We start from the raw sequence: 6,497 nt of genomic DNA on the forward strand, positions 1-6,497 counted from the left end.
GTTATGCACAAATTTGTTTACATCCTTGTTAGTGAGTATTTCTACTTTGCCAAGATAATCCATCCAGGATTATCAGGTGTGGCATATCAAGAAGATGATAAAACATCATGATCATTACACCGGTGCACGTTATGCTGGGGACAATAAAAGGCCACTCTAAAATGTGCAGTTTTGTCACAACACAATGCCACAGATGTCTCAGGTTTTGAGAGAGAGAGCATGCAATTGGCATGCTGACTGCAGGAATGGCCCCCAGAGCTGTTGCCAGAGAATTGAATGTTAATTTCTCTACCATAAGCCACCTCCAACATTTTTTTAGAGAATTTGGCAGTACGTCCAACCGGCCTCACAAACACAGAACATGTGTAAACATGCCAGCCCAGGACCTCCACATCTGGCTTCTTCACCAGCAGGATCGTCTGAGACCAGCCACCCGGACAGCTGATGCAACTGAAGAGGATTTCTGTCTGTAATAAAGCCCCTTTGTGGGGAAAAGTCATTCTGATTGGCTGGAGCTGGCTCCCAAGTGCCACTCATGGCTGCGCCGCTGCCCAGTCATGTGCAATCCATAGATTAGGGCCTAATAAATTGTGTATAGAGCTGACATAATCCACTTTCCTGCATTAGAGTTGTCTGTCCTTCACAATAAATTTCTATCTGAACGTTCTATAGCGTTGCACCCTCTTGAATAAGTCCCAGATGTGACAAAGAAGACTTCACCAGGGTCATAGAAAGATTGGTTGAATGCCATAGTCGGCAAGTATCAATTGAATTCGACAGTTAAAGATACTGATGAATATGTTCGAGTTTATTCAGAAAAGCATATGCCTATTTTACAAACACAGAAACAGAGGGATTGTCAATCATCATACAAATGGAACAGTGGTTGTTAACATTTACAATCATGCAACAAGACAAGTGAAAGATTTGCAATGGCATCCTACTTCTCCTGGGAGACAGACCGTTAAAGGGTTATTTTTGGACCCAAATGTTTTGAGTTGGAGAAAACCATCCACCATTACTGACCCACATGAGAGGGAGAGATCAATATGATCTGAACAACAATGAATCTTTCTTCAAAGAAAAGCAGGTTGCAAACTGTAACGGAACGCACAGTATTCAGTTTCTGGGTCACCTACACTGAAAAATGAAACAATCAAATTAGTAAATTGTGAGGGCAGATGATTGAAAAACATGACAAATTTGTCAGGGTGGAATTACCCTATTACCTGCCCAATTGTTGAGCTGCAGTTTAATATGGCATATATTCAGTTACCTGTTGGTAGGAATGCTGAGGTGAAGATAAAGAATGCATGTTGGGACAGATGGGGAAAATGTGAAACGTGAATATTTTCAACAGATGTGTTTTTTTTTTTTTTTTACAGCAGTTCCACAGGAGAAAAGTTTTGGTCATCTTTACCTTTGACCCTCATCACATTTAAACATACAGGGATGGTGCAGCTGGTTAGTGCAAAAGGCACAGAAGTGGATGGATTTTTTCTTCTATGTGCGACTAAGATTTGATGAAAAAGAAGGTGAAATGGTTGCCATGTACAGTATTGCGGCACATAACATTTGAGTTCAGGGTGAGAAAACATAACTGATATCCTGTGATGTGAGAATAAGGTCAAATTCATATGTAACATACCTCCTACACCATAATACAAATGTTTGTGATCGTGTGGTCAACTATACTAAGGTATAATACCAGTAATACCAATGTGAAATGATATCTACTCCTCTATAACCTGTACTTTGAACACAGCCAGTCATCCAAAGGCAATTGACCACATGAAAACCACTCTCTCACTTACTAAAGTTGCATTTACACAGGCAGGCCAATTCTAATATTTTTCCACTAATAGTTTTTTTTTGACCAATCAGATTAGCGCTTCGCCAATAATTGGGCAAAATATTAGTATTGGGCTGCGTGGGTAAATGGGGTGCTATTCTGGTATTCTGATTTGAGAGCTGTGCTCTTAAATTCCTGGAAGTTTAGTGATGCACATGCAAATCTCAACTCAGAATGCCGCCCTAAGGACCCATAGATACACACAGCCCTGCTGCTGTTCCCATAATACTAGACAGACGTTCTTTATGAAACATAAAGAATGATGGAGGAATCTATGGCACAAAAAATAGTTTTAGCATGGGCAGCGCCATTGAGGACTTTCACTAACTGGATGGGACAATTTATGGGTAAAGGAAGGAACACATAATTCCATCTAGGTCATCAGGAGGGATCAGCCAATGTATTATAGTTAGTGCTATCTGAGATCCTTACCTAACTTTAACTGTTTTACATTTGAACTTTAATGAAGTGACAGAGTTGGGACATCCCAAGGATACCGTTTAGACATTTCGGATGAATTGTACTCATGAGTAAACATTCCATAACTGCAGGTGGCAGTAAATCACTAACATTGGATTTATACTTGTTCAAACAAACTCCAGGGGGCAGTATGCACCCTTCCAGATTATTTACCAACTCATAGTAGTAAAATGAGAAAATGGATTACTTCAAAATGGAGATGGCCTCACTGGCAGTGCCTGTGTGCACAGACGCCATAATGGGACAGAAATGATGAAAAGTGCTCTATTGTTCTCTTTGCCATGAACTGAAAACAAAACAAACAGATACAGTGCATTGGGAAAATATTCAGACCCCTTGACTTTTTTCCCCTCATCAATTTACACACAATACCCCATAAATGACAAAGAAAAAACAGTGTCCTATACATTTTGACAAATGTATTAAAAATAAAAACTGAAATATCACTTTTACATAAGTATTCAGACCCTTTACTCAGCCTCAGGTCATCTTGGGTATGATGCTACAAGCTTGGCACTACTGTATTTGGGGAGTTTATCCCATTCTTCTCTGCAGATCCTCTCAAGCGCTGTCAGGTTGGATGGTGAGCATCGCTGCACAGCTATTTTCAGGTCTCTCCAGAGATGTTCGATCGGGTTCATGTCCGGGCCACTCAAAGACATTCAGAGACTTGTCCCAAAGCCACTCCTGTGTTGTCTTGGCTGTGTGTTTAGTGTCATTGTCCTGTTGGAAGGTGAACCCCAGTCTGAGGTCCTGATCGCTCTGGAGCAGGTTTTCATCAAGGATCTCTCTGTACTTTGCTCTGTTCATCTTTCCCTCATCCTGACTAGTCTCCCAGTCCCTGCTGCTGAAAAACATCCCCACAGCATGATGCTGCCGCCACCATGCTTCACCATAGGGATGGTGCCAGGTTTCCTCCGGACGTGAAGCTTGGCATTCAGGCCAAAGAGTTCAATCTTGCTTTCATCAGAACAGAGAATCTTGTTTATCATGGTCTGAGAGTCCTTTAGTTGCCTTCTGGAAGGTTCTCCCATCTCCACAGAGTAATTCCAGATGTCTGTCAGAGTGAGCATTGGGTTCTTGGTCACCTCCCTGACCAAGGCCCTTCTTCCCTGATTGATCAGTTTGGCTGGGCGGCCAGCTCTAGGAAGAGTCTTGGTGGTTCCAAACTTCTTCCATTTAAGAATGATGGAGGCCACTGTGTTCTTGGAGACCTTCAATGCTGCAGAAATTTTTTGGTACCCTTCCCCAGATCTGTGCCTCGACACAATCTTGTCTCGGAGCTCTATGGACAATTCCTTCGACCTCATGGCTTGGTTTTTGCTCTGACATGCACTGTCAACTGTGAGACCTTATATGGACAGGTGTGTGCCTTTCCAAATCATGTCCAATCAATTGAATTTACCACAGGGGGACTCCAATCAAGTTGTAGAAACATCAAGGATGATCATTGGAAAGAGGATGCACCTGAGCTCAATTTCGAGTCTCATAGCAAATTGTCTGTTTACTTAGGTAAATATGGTATCTTTTTTTCCCAAACATTGTTAAAAACCTGTTTTCGCTTTGTCATTATGGGGTATTGTGTGCAGATTGATGAGGAAAATGTTTTATTTAATCCATTTTAGAATAAGGCTGTAACGTGACAAAATGGGGGAAAAGCATTTCTCACAGGGACGAAAAGGACACAACATGATAGGTAGGAAATGATAGGCATTTCAATTAATGGTTGCTGGGCTTAAAACTCAATGCCTCTCTTTTCATCTTTCTCTTATTCATTTCACCCTAGGACACTGTCCTTACTCTGTAATGAAGTGACACACTACAATGTAGTTAAAATGCAATATATTCAACCCCGACTGTAAATGCACTAAACCAGGGCTGTCAATATAATTTTGCCCCATGGGTGGTATTCGGCCATCACTGGGGGCTGGAGGCCCGCACTGAAAATTGGTTACATTTCCTCAGCGTCCAAAAAAACAAAAAATAAATAGTCCTCTATCCATCGTTCGATGATCCCTGACTGCCTAGCTTTCGTTTTGGTGATTAAGCTAGAAAGATTAGAGAGAAGCATAAATGTAGGTTCAACATAATTTCTATACAGTTTTGATTTAGTGTCTTTTTTTTTTTACCCAAGCCAACGATTTCAATGCTGCTTGTGGGTAGTTTGAGTATAAATAAATAAAAATAATATTTAAACCGCCCGTATGATTGACACACCTGCACTAGACAAAAAGGATACCTACAGCTGCATACTCTCAACCTTAACATGAAGACTTATGAACTTCAGAACTATCAAGACAGAGAGAAGATAGTGGGATTATGCAGTGCTATGGAGGGGTTGATGACCTGGCCTCCACAATCACCTGACCTCAACCCAATTGAGATGGTTTGGGATGAGTTTGACTGCAGAGTGCACAAAAAGAAGCCAACAAGTGCTCAGCATATGTGGTAACTCCTTCAAGACTGCTGGAAAAGCATTCCAGGTGAAGCGCGCCAACACACACACAAAAAAAGATGGTGCCATTTAAGATGAATTCATTGAAACCGTACTATCAATTTATATATCGTGGAACACAATCTTCAAAAAAGGCAGTGACCTCAGCAGTAACCTTTTTTTGTAGAGGCCTATGGCTGTGCAATGGCATAGCCTTGTTTTGTTAAATTTAGCAGGCAAGACCCTCTTATTTCCCAAACCCTTATCACAGTCAATACAGCAATTCTATAGTAAAAGAACATGTAATAACAGAAGTTATTCTTAAAGACATTTACATTTAAGTCATTTAGCAGACGCTCTTATCCAGAGCGAATTACAAATTGGGTGCCCACTAAAGAGTGTTCATTTGCAACGGGGCTGAATTTGTAGATTGAAATACATACAAGGGTTGCAAACCAAAATCGGCCTTCTTTTCGAAATGCAGACGTTCAATTTAGTTTATTCTGTCTATTCTTTGGAATTTTCTAAAATTGATGAACAATTCCACATTTAACACTGCATGGTGATGAATTATGACCACGACATCTGTTTGGTGAGTAGGCATATGCTTAATGATTCGGATCAACGTACATTGTCTTTATCAAACTAATGTTTTTGGATATTTTCAGTGTGGAACAACTCTATGTTTAGGGGGATTATAGCCGTGGCTAACCAATTCTCAATGGCACTAGCAGTTCGCAAAGTAAAATAGGCGGGACGCAATTATTACAAAACTGCAGCTTGTTGTTATTTTTACACATTTTCCTATTTCAAATCAACCAGTCCATGTTGGATTTGTGATAAACGAATGTAGATGGTGTATCCCAACAGCTAGATACGTTTTTATAGCCATTTATTTCTCTAGGCCTAACGGGAGCTTGTGTGCACACTCAGCAAGCGTGTTTTGGGAGCGGTCAGAACGCAATTGAGTGAATGAGACACTGACAGAAAAGGACATTTAGGATAGAAGAACAGTGTGTCAGTGTTGCCAACTTAGCGATGTTGTCGCTATATTAAGCGAGTATTCAGACCCCGCTAGCGACACATTTTCAAAAAAGCGACTTGCGACTTTTTCTGGTGTTATTGGAGACTTTTGGAGAATGACGTGAAAGCACTTATCGTTCTTACTCATCTCAACGAACAGCCTGGGCCCCACCCCCGTCACAGGCGGCCCAGTCCTCGCGCTGCAGTCAGAGCCGGAGATGTTCATACCTCCTCGTCCAGACTGCAAATTAATCGCGCATGCGGGAATCCGCCGCTGGTTGATCCCGCCCTGGTTTACATTTTTTTAAATCTATTAACCTGAATTAGGGCCAGACTAGTTACCATCATTTTCTCACATTGCCATTGACAGTTATTTCTATTGTCTCTTTTTGGTCCATTTAGATTGTTAATGTAGATTGTATACAAAAAAAATGTTAAAAATGTTAATGTTTTACTGTGACTTGTTGTAGGCTCCTAAGTGGACCATAAGGTTAAAAACCAAACCAAGTTAAGAAAAATAAACTAAAAAACAAAAAAATAAAATGCTAAATTAAATAAAAAACTAAGTAACTCCGCCAGTGTCTCTTTTGGGTCACTTTTGCCGGTCCCAAGCCCGGATGAAGGAGGAGGGTTGGAATTGTGACATAAAAAAAATCAAGAATCGATAGAAGAAAGTTCATTTGTAGTTCTAAACATACTTAGTTGTTT

Source organism: Salvelinus fontinalis, chromosome 2 (assembly GCF_029448725.1).
Source record: "Salvelinus fontinalis isolate EN_2023a chromosome 2, ASM2944872v1, whole genome shotgun sequence".
NCBI classification, from domain to species: Eukaryota; Metazoa; Chordata; class Actinopteri; order Salmoniformes; family Salmonidae; genus Salvelinus; species Salvelinus fontinalis.